General features: G+C 41.3%; 1 protein-coding gene and 1 long non-coding RNA gene across 2 annotated transcripts in view; both read right to left on the bottom strand.

The window, feature by feature from the left end:
* Window positions 1-26,400, bottom strand: part of LOC134537799 (serine/threonine-protein kinase Nek7-like) — a 66,393-nt gene that overhangs the window by 25,341 nt on the left and 14,652 nt on the right. The window lies entirely within an intron of this gene.
* Window positions 2,545-4,948, bottom strand: LOC134537800 (uncharacterized). Its single transcript, XR_010076044.1, has 3 exons — window positions 4,687-4,948; window positions 4,058-4,204; window positions 2,545-3,010 (listed from the first exon to the last, which is right to left on the bottom strand). It is a non-coding gene; the product is annotated as an uncharacterized LOC134537800 (long non-coding RNA).

The raw sequence follows: 26,400 nt of genomic DNA on the forward strand, positions 1-26,400 counted from the left end.
TATAGGATGACTGATGATTTTAGTTTAAAATGGCCTATTTCCTATGTTACAGAGACCTAACATAACACAATAAAACATAACTAATATACTGTGGTATTCCTTACAGGAAAGTGTGTGACCTGAATATTACTTGTGCATTATTTTCTTGGCTTTCATGTTTTGCTTCTTCTTTGCTTTAATTATGTGACTTTCATTTACTACTTTAACAAAACACTTAATACTAGCATTAAGAAGTTTTGATACAAACATGGTTTTACACACTGAACACACTGACAAAGATGGCAACCTACACATGATTTCTTTCATTAGAGAAGATCTTACACCAACATTACTTTGCAAAATAATTTTCTTCAACATACTTTTAACACACCCATGTACAATTCTTGTCACTTGCTTTGCTTCATCACTGGGGTATAACAATGAACAACCTTGATACTCTTTCATGCTGATGTGAATTTCATCTATTTCCATAGACCAGTTCTCTTTGGTAAATTTTCTTTTGCAGTCTTCATGTTGAAGCTGACTACATGCCCAGCCAGCAAGGTATGTAACTGCATTCATTTCGATTTCATCACAGAATGGTATATGATCCGGGCAATCCTTCAGTGTTACCTGTGGCTCAATATATAATTTAAAACTAGCATCATTTATTTCTTTCCGCTGCAACAAAAATGTTTCCATATCCATTTCAACATTGCTGTCAGGAGATGATGTAAGAAGCTGCTGAACCATAGCTGCCCTTAGAGTTGCTCGAAATTTACTGGCATCTGGGGTCACATTATTACCCCCTTTCGATCTCATGACAGAAAAAAAACTCTCCAAGCAATCTTGTGTCAACCTTCTCGTCAACAAAAACTTGAAATGAAATTTTGTAGACAGATCATTCCACAACAACTTCAAAGCACAGATGTTTGTCTTCCATCCACGTATACAGCGAATTTTTTCTCTGCTACCACCTGTGAAATGAACGGTTTCTAACAAATGTGATGCCTTCACTAAAAATTCCCAGTGTATTGAATTATCTTGAAGAGGTTTTCGGAAGATGTTATTTGCACTGAGCGATGACGAATTGAAACAATCAAATAAATTGTCCATGTGTTCCAAAAATTCTCCGGTATGGGCAGCTTCGGGAGCCATGCTATTCAGCGCTAAATGCATCAAAATACCCCTACTGACGGAGTGACTTAAGACTTGGGCAGCCAGACACACCCTCATAGAACTGAATGGAGGCAATGTTATATGAATGTTCTTCAATTTTGGGGATAATCTAGGATACATATCCTTATCTTTGTGATAAAATTCTTCAATGTGTTTCCATTTAAACGTTTTTCCACCAGCAACAATAACATATTTTTTGAAATTGTTTCGAACAGATTTCAGTAGATGGGGAACATCATAGAAAAAAAATACCTTCTCCCCATTTTCTTCTAGAAATGGTTTTTCCTCTGTGATACCTAATAAATTTCTGTATTGGACATTATTACTTCCCTGATCAGTAGTGACTACTTTCGGAATGAAACCAGCACCCTTGACTTTGTTGATCGCGGTCAGAAGGATGTTTTTTAAACTCTCTCCTGGAATAGGCCCATTTGAAAAAAAGTAACCTATTACCTGTTTGAAATTTGTTTTAATACCTCTCATCATGATAACCAACACTTGGTTTGCTAGAGGGATATCCGATTCCACTCCTGTGCCTGTACTGCTTACATCAAACTTCCAAGGTGCTATCCCTTCAATTATGTCACCAGCAGCATGGTATGATACTGCTTCTTTCAACGACATTTCATCCATGACCAACGAGACAACTTTGTCTTCTGTACGCATGTGTCTGCTTTTCATATTCAGCAATTGCAATATATTTTCTGCAAACCCAGGGCACACAGCTATACCTCCCAACCATCGCCGTAATGAGCGAACAGTAGGCAGGCATATAGTTTTCCTCAGAAATCTGTATGCAACAGGCGAACAATAATGAAGAGCTAAAGCAAAACTCTTGTCTGACTCAGTATATCTTCGAGCCTTCAGTTTTTTACATTTCAGTTTTAGCTGGTGGAAAAGGAAGCTATCTTTATCTTTGAAAACACTAGCCCAACAATTCCCATCTTCAATATCAGTACAAGTTCTAGGGAGTTCTTTAGTTTCTTTTAGTTTTTGTATTGTTTTCTTCAATTTCGAAATTCTGCTTCGTGCTAACTTCAACTTCCTTACCTCAGCTTGCATTTGCAAATAAATAGCAGTACTATTTCTTTTTGGTAGCCTCGCATCTGGAAGAGGCCCTGAAAACAAAAGTTAAATTACAATTGCACTGCATCCCACTTCAATCGAAGTTACATTTGTCACTCTGATAAAAAAAATATAAGTCACCGACTGCTTATTATATTCGCTGCCCAACCAGTTTGTAAATATTGATCGCAGATGTGAGAGATCATTTCAATGCTATGTGATCATGCACCACAAAATAATGTTTTGGTTTAGGCAAAACAGACAAGTATTTCAATGAAAACAAACATAATTCCAACACAAATGATTTGTTAAATGCTGCTGTACAGTACACAACATAAAAACTGACAACTGCAATTAAGTATTTTCTCTGACCTCGAGCACACTTGCTGGACCAGCAAGAGTTACAATTGTATTTGGCATTGAAAAAATTTAAAATTTTTATTTCAGAAGGCCACACCAGAAAGATATGACAAGCACAATTAGTTTTGTGAAGCAATTGGCATACTTAAATTGATTAGAATATGGCCTTGTACATAAGCAACTGAAGAGTTTTATACTTGGTACTGATTATGCTATTTAATAACACACAAATCTGGAATCTTGAAGGAGGAAATATCACAGAATTTTACCTGAATTTTCACAATCTTGTGGCAGTGTATTTGTTCTGTTTGAACATCTAGAGGGGCTTGATGTATCCAACCGAGGCCGTTTCTTTGGACTCCTCCTGGAATCTACCTTCGTGCTTCCATTATAAACATGTAGACTTGGAACAACTCCTTTTTTTAACCTGGAAATGGATTTCAAAATAACATTAACACACTGATATTCTTTAACAAACAATCCATACCAACTATAGCAACCAGCTAAGAACAATAGTACATAACCTGACTTGATAGACACAGGTGGGAGGAGGAAACAATATGAATTATGACAGAAGGTACAATTGTGGACTGAAGTGAAAAAAAGAAAATATGTGTGAGACAAAGACTGTGGGGTTTACAAGCAGAATAGTGAAGTGTATGGGCATACATAAACAGATGGGAGGGGCAGGAGCGAGAGCATTAGAATAAGAGTGAGAGATTTAAGTCAGTGCTTAAAATCCAGGTCTTTATCACTGGTACAGGGTGACTAATTAACATGGAGTGACAACAGAATGAAAGGGTGGGGGAACTGGGAGATGCCCAAGAAAACCCACCAACCAATGGCATTGTGCAGCATATTCCTACATGGAAAATTCTGGGGCATGGCCCCACTGTGAAATGAACCAGGATCGCACTGGTGGGAGGTAACAGGACTGACTCGGCCACCGTGGCCTTCCTGGCAGTTAGTAGGGAGGTGCAGCAAAATGGTGCCTGTCTGTGAAAATAAAGGCACATGAGATGAAGAATGTGTAAAACATTAAAAAAATGTTAACGTGCTTTTTCTTGCGTTACCAATAGATACACAGGACGGATATGATATTACACTAGTAGGTTTGAATATTATGACGTTTAATGAAACATTTCGAATTTATAATGCTTATACGTTGACTACAGAAGTAATGAATTATATTGTGATTTAAAAATAAAATTTGTTCTGCAAATAATTTCCAACACTTCTACAGTATGCAAAAATTTTACATGTAAACCTGTACAGTTTCTGAGTGGGTGTTGTAAATGATTTCGACAATCAGCGCATGTTGTTGCAAATGCAGCCTAAACTCAAAAACTGTAACAGACACTGCACTGCATTACTTTCAAAAAGCTAACACAATTATGGAACAATTAAACTGACTTTAACAAACTTTCTCAAAAACCAAACATTTAAAATATGTACCTGTAAACAAAACACTTACCCTTGGGATTTATTTCTTGGATTTCTAAAGTCATCATCCTTGAAATGTATTTCACACACTTTCAAATATTTGAGACAATCTGGACCTCTAAGTTTGACACTTTCATCAAGGTCAGCTCTCTTTGTTTTGTGCACCCACTCTTTATAGCTGCAAACAAACACAGAAGAATATTTTGTAACTAAAACATTGAGATGTATGCCTTATGTTTCTGCACACTATTGGCACCCTTCAGGGCTCTCCCCACCATACCCAGGCCCCTTCTTCCCTTGAAAACTACTCTTCCACCTTACCCTTCCACCCAAGGTCTTCCTGTAATACAACTCCCAGGTACTTATTACCGTCGCCTCCCCATTCTACTGATCTCCTCATCTGTAAAAGAGCCTGCTCTTTACCCTCTTCTTAGTGAATCTCAATACTTTCGTCTCCTTGACATTATTCTTCATTTTATCATTGCTTGATGCCCAGGAAGCTTGCGATAAAACTTTCTATAATTACAACTCAAAATGTAAAGTTAATACTGTTTCACTACTTATAATTTAAGAAACAGGCTACTGCATATAGTTTGAATTCTTTTCAACCTGAAATCTCTTCAAAATTTTACAGCAAAACGCAAACAACAATGTACTTACATGTCAGACTTCGGGAAAGAAAAAAATGACTTGGCATCCTTCTGAACTCTGTAATTACTGCACCCATACATTGCGCATATACTGCCGCACGTACCATATGTCGGCGGATCCATCTCAATTGCGCGTTATAAATTATTTACCACAAAATAATCACCGTCAAAACACGTAAACAAATGGGCTAACAACGTTACACACAACACTGCCCGATAGGAGCGCTGATCGCAGTTGTTTCCAATATGGCTACCGAGTGTCCGGTATTCCTATTTACTGTATTTGCTACCACCTTAGCGGAGCGATGCTGTGAGGCCCTATAACTCAACCTTCAATGCATTCTAGTGATGGGTCGTTCGTTAACGATTCGTTCAAAAAGAACGAATCTTTGAGAGAACGAAATCTTGCGATTCGTTCGCGATGTAAAGAACCGGCTCTTTGAGAGCCGGTACCTTGAAAGATTCGGAAGAACGAAAACGCGGAGAGAACGAGAGAACGAGATGAGAGAACCGGTCACGCGCCCGGTCTGATTCGTTCGTAAAATGATTCATGACGTCAGGAGTCTGAAGAATTAGTAATCACAGCGTGCGCATGTTCACAAGAGCAAACGATAACTAATCAAATAAAATAGGGTAACATGAAAAGTATCTATACCTGAAAATGTCAACTGTTAAGTAGTGGTTTAAAATTGCTTTTTCACATTCACATACACAAATTTGGAAATAAAAAACTAAAAAAACAAAAAAAAAACCGTATGAATTAAAAAATAACAGGGAAAGTAACTACAAATGTTCACACTTACCATTTTTGGGTTAATTAATGTACTTCATTTGTTTCTCTTCATACTGAATTGCAGTAGTATTAAATTTTTGTCTTTTTTCTCTAAATGTGTTGGTCTACATGTAAACACTTTACTGTCACTAGAGTGTAAATAGCCTATATATTAATATTTGTAACTTAAAAAGTAATAAAATATAAATAATCTTGTTTCATATACGCAACTGTGATTCACTGGCTACGGAAAGCAATGTTCAAATTCAAATACAAAAACACGTACGTAATACTCTAAAAGATGAACGAGTTACGACACCTGATAAAAGAGCCAGATCCCATACACAGAAAAGAACGAATTGACCGAGATGAACGAATCATCTCACGGAACTGATCCAAAAGAACCGATTCGGTCAAAAGATCCGTTCTGCCCATCACTAATGCATTCCCGAAAGTTAACAACAGCCTCAACGAACCGTTACACATTCCAAACTTCCCCCCCCCCCCCTCTCTCTCTCGAAGCAGACAAACCAGACGTACGCCACAGGAGCTAGAACAACCGAATAGCCAAATATATTTATACTGCCCAACTTCATAAATGACATGAGATAATTCCTGTACGATAATCATACTTTAAATAATGTAGTGTATGTATAAACAATAATCATTCTTAAGTACTAGAGAAAAAAATGTAAGTGAGGTGTTATTCACCTTTAGCACTTCTCGATTTCTGTATCTGCTACCCACGAATTAAAGTGATACGGGAAACCCCACCATTTCACAAAAGACTGACCATTTCTTCGTTTGAGAACTTTTTCCACCAAATATGTGACCGGATACATTGTAGGCTGGATCTCTTCAGCATAGAAGCCACCACGAATAGGCTTGTGGTCCAAGTCTTCAATGTAGTAGGTCCTGGGTTCCGATTCACGAACGTGTGTCACACGGAAAAGTTCAGGACTCCAATTCGCCGTGAAACCTTTCTCAAATACACCTTTCTGCTTGGAGATTCTCACAATGTCACCAACATTAGCTTTACGCTTTCGTGGATCCTTCTTCTTCGTGTTGGTGAATACAGTCCCAAGCAGACGATCATCCTTTACATCTTTAGGCTTCATTTTCGTGGTAGAATGCACTGTGGAATTATATTCACTTATAAGTTTCGACAAAGATCCAACCACTTGTAATTACCATTAACTGTGAACTGACGCCACATCCTGGTGCGCAATGTTCTGTTAAACATTTACACTACAGAAGCTTTAACATTACTAAATGTGGAGTAGGTAGTGATTGATAGCATGCTTTTTCATCAAAGCCTTGAAGGTTGCATTGTAAAATTCCTTGCCAAGATCTGTCTGTAGGTGTGACGGTATGCACCCATCACGCAGAATGTCTGCCATAGCCTTGGTTACATAAGCTGCATTCTTCGATTGTACAGGTCTAGCCCAGGAAAACTTGCTATACACATCGATGACTGTTATCATGTACTTGAAGCCCTTGTTTATTCAAGAATATGGAATCATCTCAACAAGGTCTGCCTGAAATAAATAATTAAGACCATACACTATAACCTTACAACGTTTGTAGTTCCGTCTTGCAGGAGCATGAAGCTCTCGGGCAATCCCGGCTTTACTCATGATATGTAACCTGCTTCGCACAGTTCTTCCAGAACAGTCAGTATTTCGTTATTGTGGCCAGTATGTCCGGCTGATTGTGAAGCCAGTAACAAGCGAAGTGGAGAAACTAATTCATTTGGATCGTCCCAGTAAATATACTCCTTTTTGCGCTTCAAATAAAATAGTTTTTAAAACCAGTCCACTACCTTTCCGCTGCGATCTGATACCTCCAAACATGTGATATATAATGCCGAATTTTGGATGTTCCAATGTCTTATACTGTCCAGTAAAAGCATTATTATTTTTAAAATATCAATTCGTGATTTCAAGTAAATGTCTATACTGTTTTAAGGCAATGTCGGAGTATACAGATGGATCTGGTTTGAATAGTAGTTCGTATAAGCAGTGGTGTAGCATGCCATCTCGGCGCCTGGGGCGGGAGACCCATTTTGCCGCCCCCATTCTATAGGTGTTTAGTTAAAATTAAATTTCACATGCAATGAGGTACCTTTTATTGAAGTTAAAATAGGATGAGTGGTTTTATAAGCGGATTCTACGGGCCTTATGAGCAGCGAAGTCAGAAATAACTTTGTCAAAATCAATATTAGCAGCCAATTCTTGTTCAATCGACAATATAGCCAAGTTTATAGTCTAGCGGAGCTCATAGTAGATCTGAGGTAATTGTGCCACTGCCCCGTTGACCCTTTAGACCCCTGGTGCGAAACTATAATTTGTGGATTTTTGGGATTTAAATTAACGGACTAATAAAACTGAAACTGGGATTTTACGTTCAGCGTGTTTCACCCAATCCCTGCCAGACCTAGAAGAAAAAATATAGTTTAAAAAACTAAAGAAACATGCTTTTAAAGATTATCAAACTAAAAAGTAAAAAATAATTTTAAAATTTAATTTATGACAATAGTATATAAGCAATACTAGTATAAATGAGAAAGAAGCTTGAGGCGCTTTGTGCCATATTTTTTGTATATTAAGCGCCCCATGCTTTTTTCTCATTTATACTAGTATTGCTTATATACTATTGTCATAAATTAAATTTTAAAATTATTTTTTACTTTTTAGTTTGATAATCTTTAAAAGCATGTTTTTTTAGTTTTTTAAACTATATTTATTTTTAACTTTTTAGTTTGATATTCTTTAAAAGCATGTTTTTTTTTAGTTTTTTAAACTATATTTATTTTTAACTTTTTGGTTTGATATTCTTTAAAAGCATGTTTTTTTTTTAGTTTTTTAAACTATATTTATGTATAATTATCATAGGGAAATGAGTTACCGACACTAACTATTACCATCTGAGATAACTATTTGGAGTTGCAACGTCACAAAGAAATGGTAAAGTCTCTCCGAATCATTTACAGTTAGATGTATGGATATAATCTTAGAATTTACCGGAAAAAAAAACATGTCTTTTTTTCCGGCGTGGCTGGGAGTAGAACCCACGTTCGCTGAATCCGAAAGCTGACGTCACAGAAGTCGCGCGCCTTAGACCGCTCGGCTAACGAACGTAATGAAATTGGTGGGACATTTTACAGTGATGAGCCACTCACTCTTAGTCGAAAGAGTTACAGACGGACAGACAAATAAACATACAGGTGAAGCTAATATAAAGCATGTAAAAAAAAAATAGTTAAGCAAGCTGAAAGGCTAGCACAGAGGAAGGAACAATTGAAACTGGTAAAAGTATGTGCTTTGCAAGAAAAGAAAACTTAGTCGAAAGAGTTACAAACAGACAGACAAACATACAGGTGAAGCTAATATATAAAGCATGTAAAAAGGCGTCGACCGTTAGAAAATGATTAAACTGAGACGGGCTTGTAAACCCATAATTTGTAATTTGCTAAATTTTTGGTATATTTATTTGCATGTTAAGGTGTGTCAATTTTTTGCTACATTTCGCCTATGTTAATTAGTATTTACAGCGGTGATACGCCCGGTGCGTATCTATATTTGTATTTGTATTAATATGTTCTTATATATTTTTAATGCCTTTTTGGTAATTATATTTAATTTTTGGAGCTCCGAAGTATATGATCAAATTATAATTTTTTCGGGGAATTGTTAAAGTATTTTTTTAGTATTATTATATAGCTATTTTTTATAAGTAGTAATAGGCTAGGTATTTTATGATGGATGCGCCGATTTGTGATGAAACGATTTTAAGATATATATATATTTATTAAATGTTGTCATATAAATTTTGCGTCTTTTTAACTTGCTGCCTCCTCTCACTGTTCGCAACCTTATTAGTATTTTTTAAGCCTGCTATTAGTTTGGGTTTTAATATTTTTTTTGGGTTTACCTGCGCTCGCGGTACGGGGCAATATAGGAGTTTTACTGTGTCCCGGTTTGCGGAAGTTGTTTGGTTTGCCCTGGGTTAAGGTCAAACTTTACAGTACAATGCGTAGTACTAAATTCAATGAGTGCGAAAGAGAGGCATCGACACGGGCCGACGCGTGAAACAAAAGATTTTGTATGAGTAATTAACATAATAAGGAGTGCCGCTCAACTCGGCTCGCGCGCGCCGGGCGGCGCGGCGTGATGCGATGTTGCCGTTCGTATGTAAACAAACAAACGTTATAAAGAGCTCTGTCAGTGATTTCGCAGTTTTTCTTTTAAATAAATATTAAAAAATAGTTGGTGCGCAAAATGTTAGATAAAAATGGAACATTATAGTGTGTCTGACACATGTAATGAATGAATCATAGATCAGATCTCAACCCGCTTTACCGGCGATCCGCCCCCGCGGGCTGCCGCCCGGGGCGGGCCGCCCCCTCCGCCCCACCCACGCTACGCCACTGCGTATAAGCATTGAATATATATAACTTATAGAAGTCGCGAGGGGATAGGATTTATTATTCCAATTTTCGGATCCAAAACTGAGGTAGTTGTTAGCTCCGCCGCTAGACAGCTCTTCTTTCCACAAGAGGGTACTCGTAGTTACCAGCTTCCACGCCAGAGCGCTGTAGCGTCGCTTTTTTCAAGGTCGTGCGCGTAATTCTCTGTTTCACTCTATCGAGAGGCGGTGCCTTTTGTTGAAATCCGAGCGCTTAGATATCGGCGGGCGCAACTGAATTGGAGGAGTACGGCCACCGAAAAAAAAAAAAAAAAAAAGTGCGGTTAAAAGATGCCAACATCAAAAATTAAGTTTTAATAATAAGAAAACTACAGAAATTTCTTAAAGCGTATCAGATTGGAATGTACAGTATAGTGTACATTCCCACTGACATTCGTGGTTCAGAATTTATAAAATGTTGTGTTAACGGAGTGGCGCATTGAGTAAAATGGCAAAACATAATTTGGAATAATTCTTGACAACGTTGAATGATTTTGGTAGCTATGAAACAACTATGGCTGCGATGACTGTTCAAACGCGTGCACGTGTTGTTATTAGTAACAGAAACTAATGGTATGATGTCATACTTTGTGGCTATGCAGTTTATAATTTTTTTAACATAAGATGAAGCATTTTTACATAATGTTTTGGTTGTTTCGTTATTCAAAATAAATAATCTTAAACGTTATATGGTGAATATTCCCAGTAGCGAATGACCACAAAAAAAATCAATTTTGCCAACATAGATCTGAAAAGTTAACGATTTACTATGTTAAGTTGCTTATAAATAAAGCACATTTCCCGGATCTCCAAAGAAAATAAGAGTGTTTGTTATAGCATTGAGTTCCCACTCTTTATATTCCTTGCTTTGAGGTTAGATACACAAGTTAAGCCCGGGCTACATTCGCAATAGCAAGCAAACAGCACAGACGCACAGAAGTTCAACATACACTATTAGATATGAGCTGCCACATTGGCAAATAGCACGCGCACAGAAAAATAGCACAGGATCGGCGCACAGAAAGTTCATTAACTTTTAACTTTTAGGTTATTTTCTGTGCGCGACCATGATGGTAGCCAATCAGCAAACAGTTTAAGTACTACTCGAGTGGGCTTATAAAAGAACAATTGTCACGAAAGTATTGGTGCTCTTGACTTGAGTAGTTTGTTATTGTTTTCAAACACGCGATAACATAAAAATGGAAGGCACATTTGATAGCTTTTTGATAGCTGTAATAGGAAGTAAAAATATTTTGTATGACAGGGGATCCGCAGGATACAAAAATGAAGAAGCTAAATTAAATGCTTGGAAGTCTGTGTCTGAATGTGTTAAAGAAGCCGGATTTGAAATAAACAGTGATATATATTTTTGAATGCTCATTGTGTTTTGTACGTAAAATTTGAAATATTTAAAATATTTCTGGGTTTAACGAAAACCGTACCACAATAACAACACACGAATCTAAACAAACGTCACGTATGCCAACTTCAGTGACCAAAATTGTGAACGGGAGTTTTACATTTAAAAAACTTTTTTGAATGCTTCCGGTATTATTTTGTGTTGTGTTGTGCGTGAATGTAGCATCAAGCTCTGTGCTATCTCTGTGCGTGTGTGCTATCTGTGTGCTGTTTGCGTGCTATTGCGAATGTATCCCGGCCTTTATGCTCGTAAAAACGATGCGCAAGTATTTTGAATACAAATATATTTTCTTTTAATAACCGAAAGGTAAATATTATTTCCATGAAATATAATACAATTCTTTAAACACAGACAACATATAAGAGCTATTTTTTGTTTATTATTCCATCTGGCGTGATAAATATTATATTTTAAAAACTGTTTGTGGATTTTTAATATAAAATAAATATTTGTTTATGACATCAATTTAAGTTGTTCAAAAAATTCACTTTGGTATGAATTAAACCAAATTCATGTTATCCAGGGCACAAAATTAGAAACTACCAAAAAAGATTATTTACATTGCTGTTTTGTGTAAATCTGTGCACGGACTTAGTAAGTGACATATTTATAATTCCTCATTTTAGCAACCCATTTTAACACAAGAGAAAAATGATTTTATATTAAAAAATTATTATTTTAAACCATTAATTAGCAGGAAACATGTATGAATAATATATTTAAATTTGCATTTGAACAGTGAATATTATTTTACAATAATAAATATTTTTATCATCGTATATTACTGATGAAAAGTTTGTATTTCCATCTAATCAGAAGTATTATGACACAGTTAATTAAATTGCTTTACAAGTTTTTATTCACATGAAAATCATTAAAAATTGGTTGGAAAGTTATATAAATATACAAAAACAAATCATTATACATACAATTTTATTATCTTAGTGGATTTAAATTAATGGTGTCCCAGTGACTACTGCGAAGAAAAAAGTCTTGCGAAAGGTTTCCTCGTAATTGAAATTCGTCAAAAAAAACTATCTCTCATTTTTGGTGACATTTCTGACAAGTGGTACAATGAAATTTGAGACTGGCAAATGAATGTTGTGAAGCAATAAACAAAATATCACATTCGTGAACTACAAATGCATAATTGTTTTTATTTTATAATAAAAGTGTATCTAATAACCCGTGGCTTTGCTCACGTAATTTCCGGGTATTGCTGATATTCTACCATTTTAAGAAAATATGTATTAAATTTCAAATATTTTTGAAGAATTATACACAAAGAACTGTCAAGTATAGAACATATTTAATAAATAAAAATATTTTTACGACTTATTTTTAATTGGTTTAGCGTAAGTCTATTTTAACTTTTATTTAAAATTAAGTACCTACCTTATTTTCTATCTCCCGGTTTAGTGACTTTGAGAATATATTTTTCCTTGATGAAATCTTAACTCTTTTCCATCTGACGAAGAAGCCAATTAAAAAATAAACTAAGACTCGCGCACTTATTGTATGTTAAGAATGCCATCGTTTTAAATTACTGTAATTTTTTTAGTTATAGTCATGCTTAGTATAATAACATAATATGCCTTATTACGCATACATTACAGTATTCATGAAACCAGTGCATTTTTATTTGAAATGTAGAGCAGTTACCAAATTTCTTATCTCGCATATTGATCTTTTGGTATGGCTAGTATTACTTAAACTAAATTTTTGAATTTTCACTGATGCACTGTTTTCCCTTTTCTATGTGATTTAGAAAATATAGCAATATACGTAAACCAATTAAACCAAAATCATCCTGAATTTTTATTACAGAAAAAAGTTAATTACAAAAATTTTTAATGTGCGTATTTTAATATTGAATTTATATATATCTTGCCAATACTGATTTAGTGGGTTATATAATTTTTTTTTATTTTTAAAAATAATATCTACCCCTTTTACTACTTAATAGATAACGTTGAATAAGAGAAGGTTGTTTAAGGTATGTTGATTTTCCTTGCCAATATCTAAAAGTAAATTTGCACAAACGCGAAATATAGTTTAAATAAGTATTTTACTTTTAAAATAAAACCATATTTTGAACGTAACACTGACTATTGGCCCAATACAAAGTTTTAATAGCTAATTTTCACTTCACTCGGGTACAGAATCCCATCATTCAGTGATTTCCGTGGCTAGCTTCTTTTGGGATTTCATCATTCTCAAACGACGGTAAGGGAAGCTCCTCTTCAAGGTCGCCTAACGATGTTGATAAGACCTGCCGGGTAATTTGAATCGTTGGTCTGGGATTTTCAAGGGGGGGGGGGGGGGGTGAAGGATGATGTCACGACTGGGCTGGTTAACCTAGTTCTGCCAAATACCGCCAGGGGCGTATACAGCCGATACCCAGCGATGAAAGCGATCACAGCGGCGGAGCTTGGAACTACAACAATTCTTCTAAGAAACCGGACAGAAAATTTAACCTGGGCTCGCGACTTCTATACATTATATATATTCAATGGTATAAGCCAGGTGCAGCCCGAAGAACTTCATCATTCACACGCACCTCACTTCTGGGGAGAAAGAACATTTCTGAATTTCCTATAAACCATCGGTTTTTGCGACTATATACTCCATATATCACATCATTTACTCTAGGGTTAAAATTACTTAGATATGTGAGTGCTTCATCGGTATTGGATTCATCTGATGTAGTAGGTTCCGAATTCTGATGTTTCCTATACCATAGATTCAGTGGTAAATCATCATCGCTGCTACTAGATGTAGCCTTAGGTTGAAGGTTCTTAAAAGTAGATTGTAAGGGTTCTTGTTTCACGAAGGGCGCAGGTGCTACCTTTTCAAGTCGGGAAGTAATCGGTTGAAAAATAGCTTCATTGATTTCATTACGCTCTAAGCGAGCCCGTTTTGCTAATAAATATTTAGAACATACATTCTTAATGACGTGGTCTAGCTTATCTGCCTCGAGCGACATAACTGAAGACAAACAAGATAACTGAAGTCTTATATAGCTCTAAAACTGAACCGATAAATGTTAGATCGATCGCACTTGTGTACCCAGATTTACATCCTACGATGTCTAAGGCTTAGTATAGGAGTCGCAGGCTTCGGTGGAGCTATTGGTTTAGGAGCAGCAGGCTTCGAACCTGTATTGATGAGAGAAAGTAATTTATGTATATCATTCTTCATGCTATCGATAGTGCGAACCATTTGTGTAAACCGCTGAGTGTTGCCTGTGCTATTTACACTTATTGACTGCAAAGAATCTGTTAAGTTTGATGTTAGAATATCTTTAACCCCAGTCAAAATCGATTCACGCAACTTTCCTTCAAATGAAAAGAGCATATTTTCCAACAACGAAGTAAACATGTTACTTAATTTTATTAGCATTTCAGAAAGATTTTTATTCAGTTGATCCACCGAGTGCTGCTTATTCGTTTCCATAGTATGCAAGTAGTTGGTAAGCTCTAATTGTACACTTCTCATGTCAGTGAGTGAGCTATTGAGTCCAGTAAACCGTTGCTTCAACTCATCCGAAATGGTTCTTAAGGCATGAGTAATCAATCCAGAAATACCGTCAACATAGTTTTTATTAACAGCATCATCAGGATCTCTAGGTGTGGCCACACATTTCAAACGTTTACCATCCGCACTGCATTGTCCATCATATGTAGGAATCAAACACGACTCATACTGACGTTTAAGACTCTCACCACCAAACTTGGAGACGCTATAGTTCATTCTTCAATGATGCACAACTATGAAGTGGTCGAAACCGCGGCGATACCTGCCTTTTTGTAATGTAAAATCCTTTACAATGATGAAAAATCTGTGCTTAATGCTCCAGCATAAGGAGCACATATCTTTAAATTTCTGAAATGGCATGTCGGTGTTTACATGATCATCATAAGCATGACGTAAATTAAGTTCGTCCATGCGGAAAAGTACTATAAAATTTGCGTTATTGCAGAGCAAATGTTTGGGTATACGGCTATATGTCTGACACAGGTATATGCAGTCTACCTTGGCATGTCTACCCATGGAAAAGTACTCTTTAATTATGCCTTGCTTCTCGCACGCAACATCGTCGAAAATAATCACAGAATCGGCCCTTGCATTGTCAGGAGACACGACATCTGTATTATCGCTAAATGGAAAATACTCCAGTCCATCCACCGATTGTAGAATCCTAGCCAGTCGCTGGTACTTTAGTTGTTGTAGTGATTTCGAGTATAGGTACACGTTTTTAAACCGAAGACCGTTTGGTTCCTCTAGTAAACTCAGTAGTACACACGTTTTTCCACAGTTGGAGGGACCTGCGATTATGCATCGAACAGTTGAGGGTAATAAAGATCCATGTCGTGAGTCGCAAGCATCGACTTCATCATTATTAGTGATGCGCACTGGTAACGACTCGCTCTGTGCTTCGAGCTCCATGACACTAAGTGTGAACCTATAAAACAGGAATACTTATAAAGAATACTATCAGTTCGTTGTTATTGCTCGAGCAAGAAGGAAGATACAGAAAGGTGGAGGGTTAATAAATTCTGTTATTAACAAGCTACCAATTAAACTACACCTGCCAGGATATCAATACTGTGGACCAGGGACGACATTATCGAAACGACTAGCACGTGGTGACCCAGGCATAAATTCTCTCGACAAAGCTTGCAAGCAGCATGATATTAGCTATTCACAAAGCAATAATCCAAGTGATAGGCACCTAGCCGATGGTATATTAGCAGACACAGCTGCGCAAATTGCAAAGAATTCAGGGACAAAATTTGGGGAGAAAGTTGCAGCTTGGGGTGTAAATAAAATCATGCATGTTAAACATAAACTCGGATCGGGTATAAGGCACAAACCCATGAAGAAAAAACAGAATAGGAAAGCCCACACAAGAAGGGTGGACTGTTGCCCTTTATGTTCCCAGCGCTGGCTGCGCTAGGTAGTTTGATTGGTGGAGCTGCAGGTATAGCCAAGTCTGTTAACACCGCTAAGAACCAGGTGAAATTGTTAAGTCAAAATGCTCAGCATAATGCTAAAATGCAGGCACTAGCACGCAATTCAAAAAACGGGTCCGGACTCTTCTTGTAACCTTACCCAGTTATGGTAGGAGGGGGAAGGCAGAAACCCAGAAGCAAGAAGAAGAGAAACAAGAAACAATAATAAATAACTTACCGAAACATCTTCTTACCAACCTAGACTTAAAGATAGCAATAAAAAAATTAAAAATTCCATACTTTAGAAATGTGTTTATGAGGAACAACATGCCAAGAAAACCATGGCATAATGAATGTGCTATAATTAATTTAGATTCCTCGGAAGGGCCTGTAAGTCATTGGGTTTCCTTTAGCAAGAGGGGACTGAATGTTACATATTACGATAGTTTCGGAGATTTGCCTCCACCATTAATTGCTGCGATATTTGAAACAATCTAAAATAACCTACAACTATACTAGACAGCAGAGAATAAACTCATGGAACTGTGGTCATTTATGCATAAAGTTTCTGCTCTCTGTATATAAGAAACACAATTAAGAGTTTAGGCTCACAGTTCAAAAACGAGGGAAAGTTGCACCACGTAGAGAGACGTAATCGTATAACCTGAAATGTCGATCACGTTAATACTAACAGAAAACAGTTCGGAACTATGTTCCACACACTTTCCTCCCCTAGAATTTAGTGGAGGGGAGTGGGAAATGGCTCTTGTTGACTTCCACAGCTATAATAGCATTCCTAATGTGCATGAAACAAACAATATATTTCGATATATCCTAAAGGGCGAAGAGCAGCCATGTGAACTGGTTCTACCAACAGGCAGTTATGAAATTGCAGACATTGAGATGTATGTGAAACAAATGCTACCTACTGATATCTCCTTCACATTAAGAGGCAACCCAGTGGCGTAGCGTGCCATCTCGGCGCCTGGGGCGGGAGACCTATTTTGCCGCCCCCATTCTATAGGTGCTTAATTAAAATTAAATTTCACATGCAATGAGGTACCTTATATTGAAGTTAAAATAGGATGAGCGGTTTTACAAGCGGATTCTACGGGCCTTATGAGCAGCGAAGTCAGAAATAACTTTGTCAAAATCAATATTAACAGCCAATTCTTGTTGAATTGACAATATAGCCAAGTTTGATAGTCTAGCGGAGCTCATAGTAGATCTGAGGTAATTTTTTATTAGTTTCAACTTCGAAAAACTTCTTTCACAACTTGCAACACTAATCGCCAAATTCAAATATATACGAATCAAGATGACTATATTTGGAACCGAAATTCCGAGATTCAGTTTTTGAATGAACTGGAGGAGCTCCAGTGGTCCTTTACCACTTATATCTTCCTCTGATTCAGAACAAGCAACAACAACAAACTGCTGAAGACGCTTCCGCTCCATCTGAAACTCGTCCTTGTCGATGTCTTCTAATACATGGGAAAGATCCCCGAACTTGCTGTCCAAAAGTTTCGCTGGCCTAAAAAATCCGAACTTGTCCGATATTTCTTGAATTTGCTGGAATAGAGTCGTCATTTCTTGAATGATCTTGTCGAATGATGCGATAATCTCTCGACGGATTTCCTGTTCGAGAGACAAAGCTGCATCTTCAGAAGATTCATCGCCATGCATGCGTTTTTTCCTGCGAATTCTTCTCGTTTTGAGTTCGACACCGAGTTTTTCGCAGAGAGTCTTAGCAAAGTCAATTGCTTCTTGCACGAAACGGTCTCTACTTTCCACTAAGAGGGTTTTCAAAGCGCAGAGTTTCTGAGCACACTTATCCACACTTAACCCTCGTTGCTGCAGGTCAATCTGTGCGTCATCTACTTCAGGTAGCACTGCAGCCCAAAAGCCAAGAAAAGTTAGGAAGTTAAATGACTGCATGGCTGTCAGGAGAAGACTGGCTCCCGATCTTGTTTCGGAAGTTTGAGATGAATCTGTTAATTGTTCCAATACCTCAAGAACTACCTCAAACTTATTTTTAAGCATCTTGACAGCTACATGTCTAGCGCTCCAGCGCGTTTCAGTGACTCGTTTTACTGCTTGACCTGTGACGGCAACCAAAGCGTTCCATCGAACAGTTGATGCGGAAAAGAAGGCAAACAGCTTCTCCAGAGTTCCAAAAAACGTCACGGAATCCACTGATTCAGAAGCAGCGTGTACCCCAGCCAAGTTTAGTGAGTGGTTTGTGCATGCAACGAATATAGCTTTCGGATTCAGTGCTTTAATCCGGGCTTGAACTCCATTGTGGATCCCTGACATTGTGGCAGCATTGTCATAAGCCTGTCCTCTCAGATTCTGTATGTCCAGTCCGTCTGATGTTATCTTCGCGATTATATCGTTGCTGAGATCTTCTGCATTTTTTCCTTTTGGTTCGAAGAAGTCAATGAAAGATTCTACCACGGCGAATTTTTCTCCTTCGATATGTACGTATCGCAGAACTTGGCTCATTTGGTCATTGTGGGAGATGTCTGGTGTACTGTCGAAGATTACGCAATAATATTTAGCTTCTTGAATACGACGGATGATGGTGGATCGAACTTGCTGTCCCAGTAAGTTTATAAATTCATTCTGGGTTTCTGGCGATAGATACGAAACTGAGACTCTTGCTCCCAGCTTTATCTTTGTCAGGTGTTCCATTATAAGAGGGTCGTATTTAGCTAGGAGGTGCACTAACTCCAGAAAGTTCCCGCGATTGCCACTATCATCTCCTCGAATGTCTTCTCGATGTCCTCTGAAGGCCAGATTCTGTTTGGCTAAGAACTGGATAATATTCAGCAACCTGTACAGTACATCCCTCCACTTCTTCTCCTCACTTTCGAAAACATCTTGTTGTTTCTGATCGATGGTTGCTTTACAGTTCAGGCGAACTTCCAACTCCTTCCATTTCAAGAAGCTCTGTTCATGGCCCAGGCTATTTTAATGGTCTCCTATTCTTGTATTTAGCTTCCACCATTTGTTGAATCCTTCATCAGATGCGAAGTTAGAGCCGGAATTGCCAAACAGCTTGCAAGAAAAACAATACAAGGATTGCCCCTTTGAACCCTGGTGCGAAACTATAATTTGTGGATTTTTGGGATTTAAATTAACGGACTAATAAAACTGAAACTGCGATTTTACGTTCAGCGTGTTTCACCCAATCCCTGCCAGACCTAGAAGAAAAAAGGCGTCGACCGTTAGAAAATGACTTAACTGAGAAGGGCTTGTAAACCCATAATTTGTAATTTGCTAAATTTTTGGTATATTAATTTGCATGTTAAGGTGTGTCAATTTTTTGCTAGATTTCGCCTATGTTAATTGGTATTTACAGCGGTGATACGCCCGGTGCGTATCTATATTTGTATTTGTATTAATATGTTCTTATATATTTTTAATGCCTTTTTGGTAATTATATTTAATTTTCGGAGCTCCGAAGTATATGATCAAATTATAATTTTTTGGGGGAATTGTTGAAGTATTTTTTTAGTATTATTATATAGCTATTTTTTTATAAGTAGTAATAGGGCATGTATTTTATGATGGATGCGCCTATTTGTGATGAAACGATTTTATGATATATATATATATTTATTAAATGTTGTCATATAAATTTTGCGTCTTTTTAACTTGCTGCCTCCTCTCACTGTTCGCAACCTTATTAGTATTTTTTAAGCCTGCTATTAGTTTGGGTTTTAATATTTTTTTTGGGTTTACCTGCGCTCGCGGTACGGGGCAATATAGGAGTTTTACTGTGTCCCGGTTTGCGGAAGTTGTTTGGTTTGCCCTGGGTTAAGGTCAAACTTTACAGTACAATGCGTAGTACTAAATTCAATGAGTGCGAAAGAGAGGCATCGACACGGGCCGACGCGTGAAACAAAAGATTTTGTATGAGTAATTAACATAATAAGGAGTGCCGCTCAACTCGGCTCGCGCGCGCCGGGCGGCGCGGCGTGATGCGATGTTGCCGTTCGTATGTAAACAAACAAACGTTATAAAGAGCTCTGTCAGTGATTTCGCAGTTTTTCTTTTAAATAAATATTAAAAAATAGTCGGTGCGCAAAATTGTAGATAAAAATGGAACATTATAGTGTGTCTGACAAATGTAATGAATGAATCATAGATCAGATCTCAACCAGCTTCACCGGCGACCCGCCCCCGCGGGCTGCCGCCCGGGGCGGGGCGCCCCCTCCGCCCCACCCACGCTACGCCACTGAGGCAACCCCAACACACTACAGTGTGCAATGTATAGTGATGCAGCAATAGATTTCCGTGCTAACGATACTCTACGAAGCATGCTTGGCTTTGAAGCTGGAATCTACAAGGAAGGAATAGTACATGAATCAACACTGGCTGTGAATATTCTTCCAGTGAACGTCATACGTATTACAACAAATATCGTCGGCAACAGTTTTCTCAACGGAAAGATAAACAGCACGCTACATGAGTTTGCTCCACTTGTACCACCTGGATATAAAATAACCGAACTACCAAAAAGTCTCATTTATACTCCAGTCACCGTCAAGAGAATACAGGAACTGATTGTGCGTGTTGTTGACCAGGACAGTTACCTAATTAACTTTCGAAACGAACAAATCACTTTACGTCTACATCTGAGGAAATATGGGCGTGAAATACTTTAATCTGTATAAAGGTAGCGGAGTGACGAAACCTAGAGTCAGTAGATCACGAGACCTCAAGCGACTAACACGAGTCAACGTACGCTTACTTAAGAATTTGGGGTATAAAGTTTATCAAAATGGGCGATAGTATTTTAGAAATTGAACAGCCGATACAATACGATGATGACATTACCAAAAATGAATATCATTCTTATAGGCCATTCCTACATGGTCCCTATGAAGCAAGCTCTGAGGTAAGAATTTCAATACAAAATGCTGACATCTACACTCTAATCTCCAAGAGAATTCTATGCATACGTGGCAATTTCACCAAGGCAGATGGTACAGCACCGGATAATGCAAAAATTATAAACAATGGAATAATGCACATTATGAGTCGGATAGCATATGAGTTGAATGGTGTTCAGATTGATGAGTGTCGAGATGTGGGGACTGTATCTACAATGAAAAACTACTTGTCACGCACAAGTGATGAAAATGGACTTAGTAAAATGTCAGGGTGGAGTCTCGAAGACAACTACAGCCTTCCTGTTACTGCAGCTGGACAGTTTGAGATTTGTGTGCCACTAAACCATCTGCTCGGATTCGCAGAAGACTATAAGCATATTATCATAAATGCAAAGCAAGGGCTAGTGATAGTATTGGCAAATACATTTACTAATGCCATTGAAGATGTAAGTGTCCAACCACAACAAGTGTCACTAACTCTAAATAGCTTCGAATGGCTTGTTCCACAGATCACGGTTTCACCATCCCAAATCACACTGCTTCTTCGACTGGTGGAGAAGGGAAAAAATATCGACCTAGCTTTTCGATCGTGGAGCATAGAATCATATCCTAGTTTACCACATGCTCAAACAATTTCTTGGAATGTGAAATCGAGTATTTTCCACAGAGAAGCCACGGTATATAATTGTAGCATTTCAAACCACTAGACATAACACCAGTAATGCTGATAAATCGAGATTTGACCACTACGATGTGAAATCGTACCGACCGAAGGCCATTAGCCCGGCCTCAGCCCGCAGTACTGGCTCCTGCTGGTGTAACGCTCCCCTCGCCAAGTCTTCACCCAAATGAGACGAGCGGCGTAACCTTGGTGCATGGAGGGAGTGTCCCCCCCTCCGCACGCCAACCCCTGAGGCAGTTCTGATCAGCTCGCGGCCCGGAGCAGACGTGCGCGTACCGTGGGGAGCCTTCAAGTTTTGTCTCTGATTCCTCACGACTGGTAACTATAGTCATCACCGAATACCTTTTTCAACGCAACTCCCCACGTGACTCCGGGTCGGTTTTTTTTTCTACGGTGCAGGGATTAACCCGGCTGTCGCTACTTTCCAAGTCAAGCCACCGAGTCTAGGGAACACGCTGGGGCCGATCGACCCACTCACGGTTAGATGACTGAGCTAGCCTGGCGCCCTCCCGGAAAACACCCCAATTTTCACGTACAGCTCCTTAGACTCGCCGCGGGAATCGCACCCGAAACCCCGGCTGATGGCAAATGGCGCCCCTGCGTGTGGCAAATAGTGCAAAATAAATTAGCAAGAGAAACACCCGTCAAACAAAACCGGACAGAAAACAATCCAGGAGAAATTTAAAAACAGAATTCTTCAAGCCATTCCCAACTCAGACGACAAAGCGGGCACGAAACGGCCATTTTGCGGGCGAGAACGTATCAGGTTCAGACAGACGGCGCGTCGAGGCGAGAGGACATAGGAGCTTCTCCCCACCCACCCGCATCATCAAGCTTCGCGTCCTTCGCGACGCGGGTGCGCGACATCCCCTCCCCTCAACGACCGTTTTTCACCTCCGCTTTGTGCGGCTGTCCGGGCGCTCTCGGCCGTCGCTTCGCATTGCTATCCCCACTCCCCCTCCTCCGCCCCGCCTGTTCGGTCCTCTGCTTTGTGCGGCAGTCCGGGCGCTCTCGGCCCCTACCTTTACACGGGTGTCCGCACCACCCCCTTCTCCCGGCCACTGGAGCGGCGCGCGCAACCAACCCGCCCTCCCAATCGCGATCTCCGCTTTGTGCGGCTGTCCGGGCACCTAGCCCGTGGACCCGCTAAGGCGCGCGCGGCACGTCAACGAAAACAGCTGTCCAAAGCACCAAGAGTCGCAACACAACTATGTTTCACCAAACATCCAACGGGACATGCTCACACTGCAAGCAACCGAGAACCGCCGACTTGCTGACAGGCTCACTGCCTTGGCAAAGCACGTGCCAATGCGCAGCGCAAACCAATACCATGTCACCAACCAACCAAGCGAACCACGAACAGTGGAACATAGACTGGGAGAAGATTTGGAAGGAAAAATTAGAGACAGGGTATACAATACCACCAAAACCCACACTGACAGTGCCAGTCACCGGGAACAAGCCAAACACATGTTACGGCATGCCCCCACACCAAACCACAGCACAACCGATTGGGTACGACATAGCAACGTGACCCACCAACACGCGCATGGAGTCGGTGCGAACCGCCCCATACTCATCGAGGTTACCCGAATTCAGTGGTGCGCCTCACGAGGACCCTCGCGCATACCTCCACCAGTGCGAAATCCGACTCACGCGAAGCGGAACCCCAATCGACGAGTGGCCCGAGCGGACCAGCGAACAGCTGCGGGGAAGCGCCCTGACATGGTGGCGCCTATGGGGCCGCTTTGATATGGAGTGGTAGGAGTTCACGGAGGCCTTCAGCCAACGGTTCGATGCAGGCGCGACGATGGTGCAATGCACCGCACAATTCTACGGGAACACACAGCGAGATGGCGAACCCGTTGAGAACTTCGTGGCACACAAGCTACAGCTCTTCAAGCGCATAGCACCACTCGCAGAGCCCACCAGAGCACTCCCCACCATCACCCTACTGTTGAGGGACGAGCTCCAGCCGTTCATGCGCGTCACCCACGTAAACACCGTCATGGAATACGTGCAACTCGCGGTGGCGACGGAGCAAAATGTTCAGAGGATGTGGGGAAGGAGCGCACGTGGCCCCGAGCGAGAACGAAGCAGCCCACCCAACCACCGACACCTGCTAGCAATCCAGGCACCACCACCCCAACCACAACAGAGGGGCCCCAACCTCAGGGAGCCAAGAACGCTACGCACCGACGGCCTGACGCGGCCAGAAGCCAACGCGAGTTATCAACCGCCGCAGTGCAGGTTAGGATGCTCCCAGGGCACGTACCACTGGCACAGCGACTGTCCTAGGGGAGCAAACGCCCGGCGCACGACACAACCCACCTACCGGCCACACACCACCTCGCACGACCAAGAGACGACGGGAAACGAGTAAGGGGGGGACACAGATGGAGCCCCCCACCCGCAATACCGACGCGCGAACCAGGTGATGCCACGACAACTGCAAACCCACCCGCGACAAGGGCGGCACGACGTGAACCACCCACTACGACACTCACGACAGGACGCGATGACCCCAGCGCCGCACCATGCTCAACCGCCGAGTGCATCCACCGTGCCGACATACGCCACATGAGCACCGGTGACAACCACGACGAGCCACGACAAGCGCCGCCCACCACAACACCTCGTTACCGAAGACCACCAGGTATACCAACCATGTCAGAACCCACCACGACACTCATGACAGGACCCGGCGACCCCAGAACCACACCACGCTCAACCGCCGAGCGCACTCACCGCGCCGACATACACCACGCCCAACAGCCCGGCCACAGCGGACCAATCCAGTTACAACCACCCAGGATGGGACAACTCGCACAGCCCAGCGACCACCTGCTCCGCGTGCCCGTCGAGGTGAATGGGCGCCCGACCCTCGCCCTCATCGACACGGGGGCGAGCCAGGTGTTCATCCACCCCTCGCTGGTACCTCCTGGCACCTTCCGCCCACACCAGGGCGAGCTCCGGCTGGCAACCACCACCCACAACGGCCGGATGATGGGACATGCGGATGTGAAGGTAAGCCTTCGGGAGCTAACTACACCAGTGACCGCTGTTGTTGTGGGGGACTTTGGGGAAGAGCTTGTGTTAGGGCAACCCTGGCTGGCAGAACACGATGCCGTGTTGGAGATGGGGCCAGCTAAAATCAATGTGGGGCGAACTGAGAGATTCGTTGTGTATGCGGTAGGTCGAACACCTAGTCCATTAGGCCCAACCATAACCCTAGACGACCTCCACCACGATGTACCACCGGAGTTCCGTAGCACCATCAACAAAGTCCTGCACGAACGATGAGGCGTGTTCGCGACCGCCGAGCCCCTACGGCGCACCACTGTAGCCGAGCACTCCATCCCGACCACCACCGACCAACCCATCTATGAATCACCCCGGGGTTATGGGTACAAGGAGCAGAGGATCATACAGGAGCAGGTCACTGAAATGCTGCACAGTGGGGTGATCGAACCCTCCAACAGCCCCTACAATGCGTGTATCGTTCTGGCCCCCAAAAGGGACGGTACCCTGCATTTTTGTACTGATTTTCGCCCCCTCAACGCTGTAACCATCAGCGCACCACCCCCGCAGATCAGCGTCGAGACGGCGGTATCCGGCCTCGGGAGGGCCCGCGTGTTCAGCACGCTAGATCTGAAGTCAGGGTACTGGCAAGTACCAATCAAACACCAAGACCGGGAGAAAACCGCCTTCACCGTCCCTGATGGCAGGCGATTCCAGTACAGGGCCATGCCTTTCGGGCTCAAGTGTGCACCAGTGACATTCCAAGCAATGATGACGCGGGTGCTAGAAGGGTACCTCGGCCAGTTCGCCCTCGCGTATCTAGACGACGTTATCGTCTTCTCGGAGACATGGGAGGACCACTGCCGCCACCTAGCACTCGTGCTCGAGAGACTCGCTACCCACCACCTGACTGCGAACCCCGCTAAATGCCACCTGGGTACAGAGGAGGTGGAATTTCTGGGGCACCACGTCAACGCGGAGGGGAGCCAGCCTCAGACTGGCCATCTCCAGAAGATCGCGACCGCGGAGGCTCCACGTACGAGGAAGCAGCTCCAAAGGTTTATCGGTCTGATCAATTGGCTGAGGGTATACATACCCGATTTCTCCCGCGTAATCGCACCCCTCACCGACCTGCTGTCACCGCAAAGGCGCTACCACTGGGGCAGCGATGCGCAACGTGCGTTCGAGAAGGTGAAGAGCGCGTTCACTCGCTGCCACACCCTTGCGCGTATTGACCCAGAACGCCCACTCATCCTGCAGACAGATGCCAGCGCCTTAGGGGTAGGCGCTGTCCTGTTTCAAGTTGACCACCTAGGAGACAAGCACGTAGTGGAGTACGCCAGCGCGAAGTTTGGGCCTGCTGAGCGTAGATACCACAGCAATGAGCAGGAGTGTTTGGCGGTGATCTGGGCAGTTAAAAGGTACCGGCCGCACCTCGAGGGCCGGACCTTTACTCTCCGGACCGACAACCGCTGCCTCACCTGGCTCCAGACAATGCAGGGCAGA

The sequence above is a fragment of the Bacillus rossius genome, chromosome 12 (assembly GCF_032445375.1).
Source record: "Bacillus rossius redtenbacheri isolate Brsri chromosome 12, Brsri_v3, whole genome shotgun sequence".
NCBI classification, from domain to species: Eukaryota; Metazoa; Arthropoda; class Insecta; order Phasmatodea; family Bacillidae; genus Bacillus; species Bacillus rossius.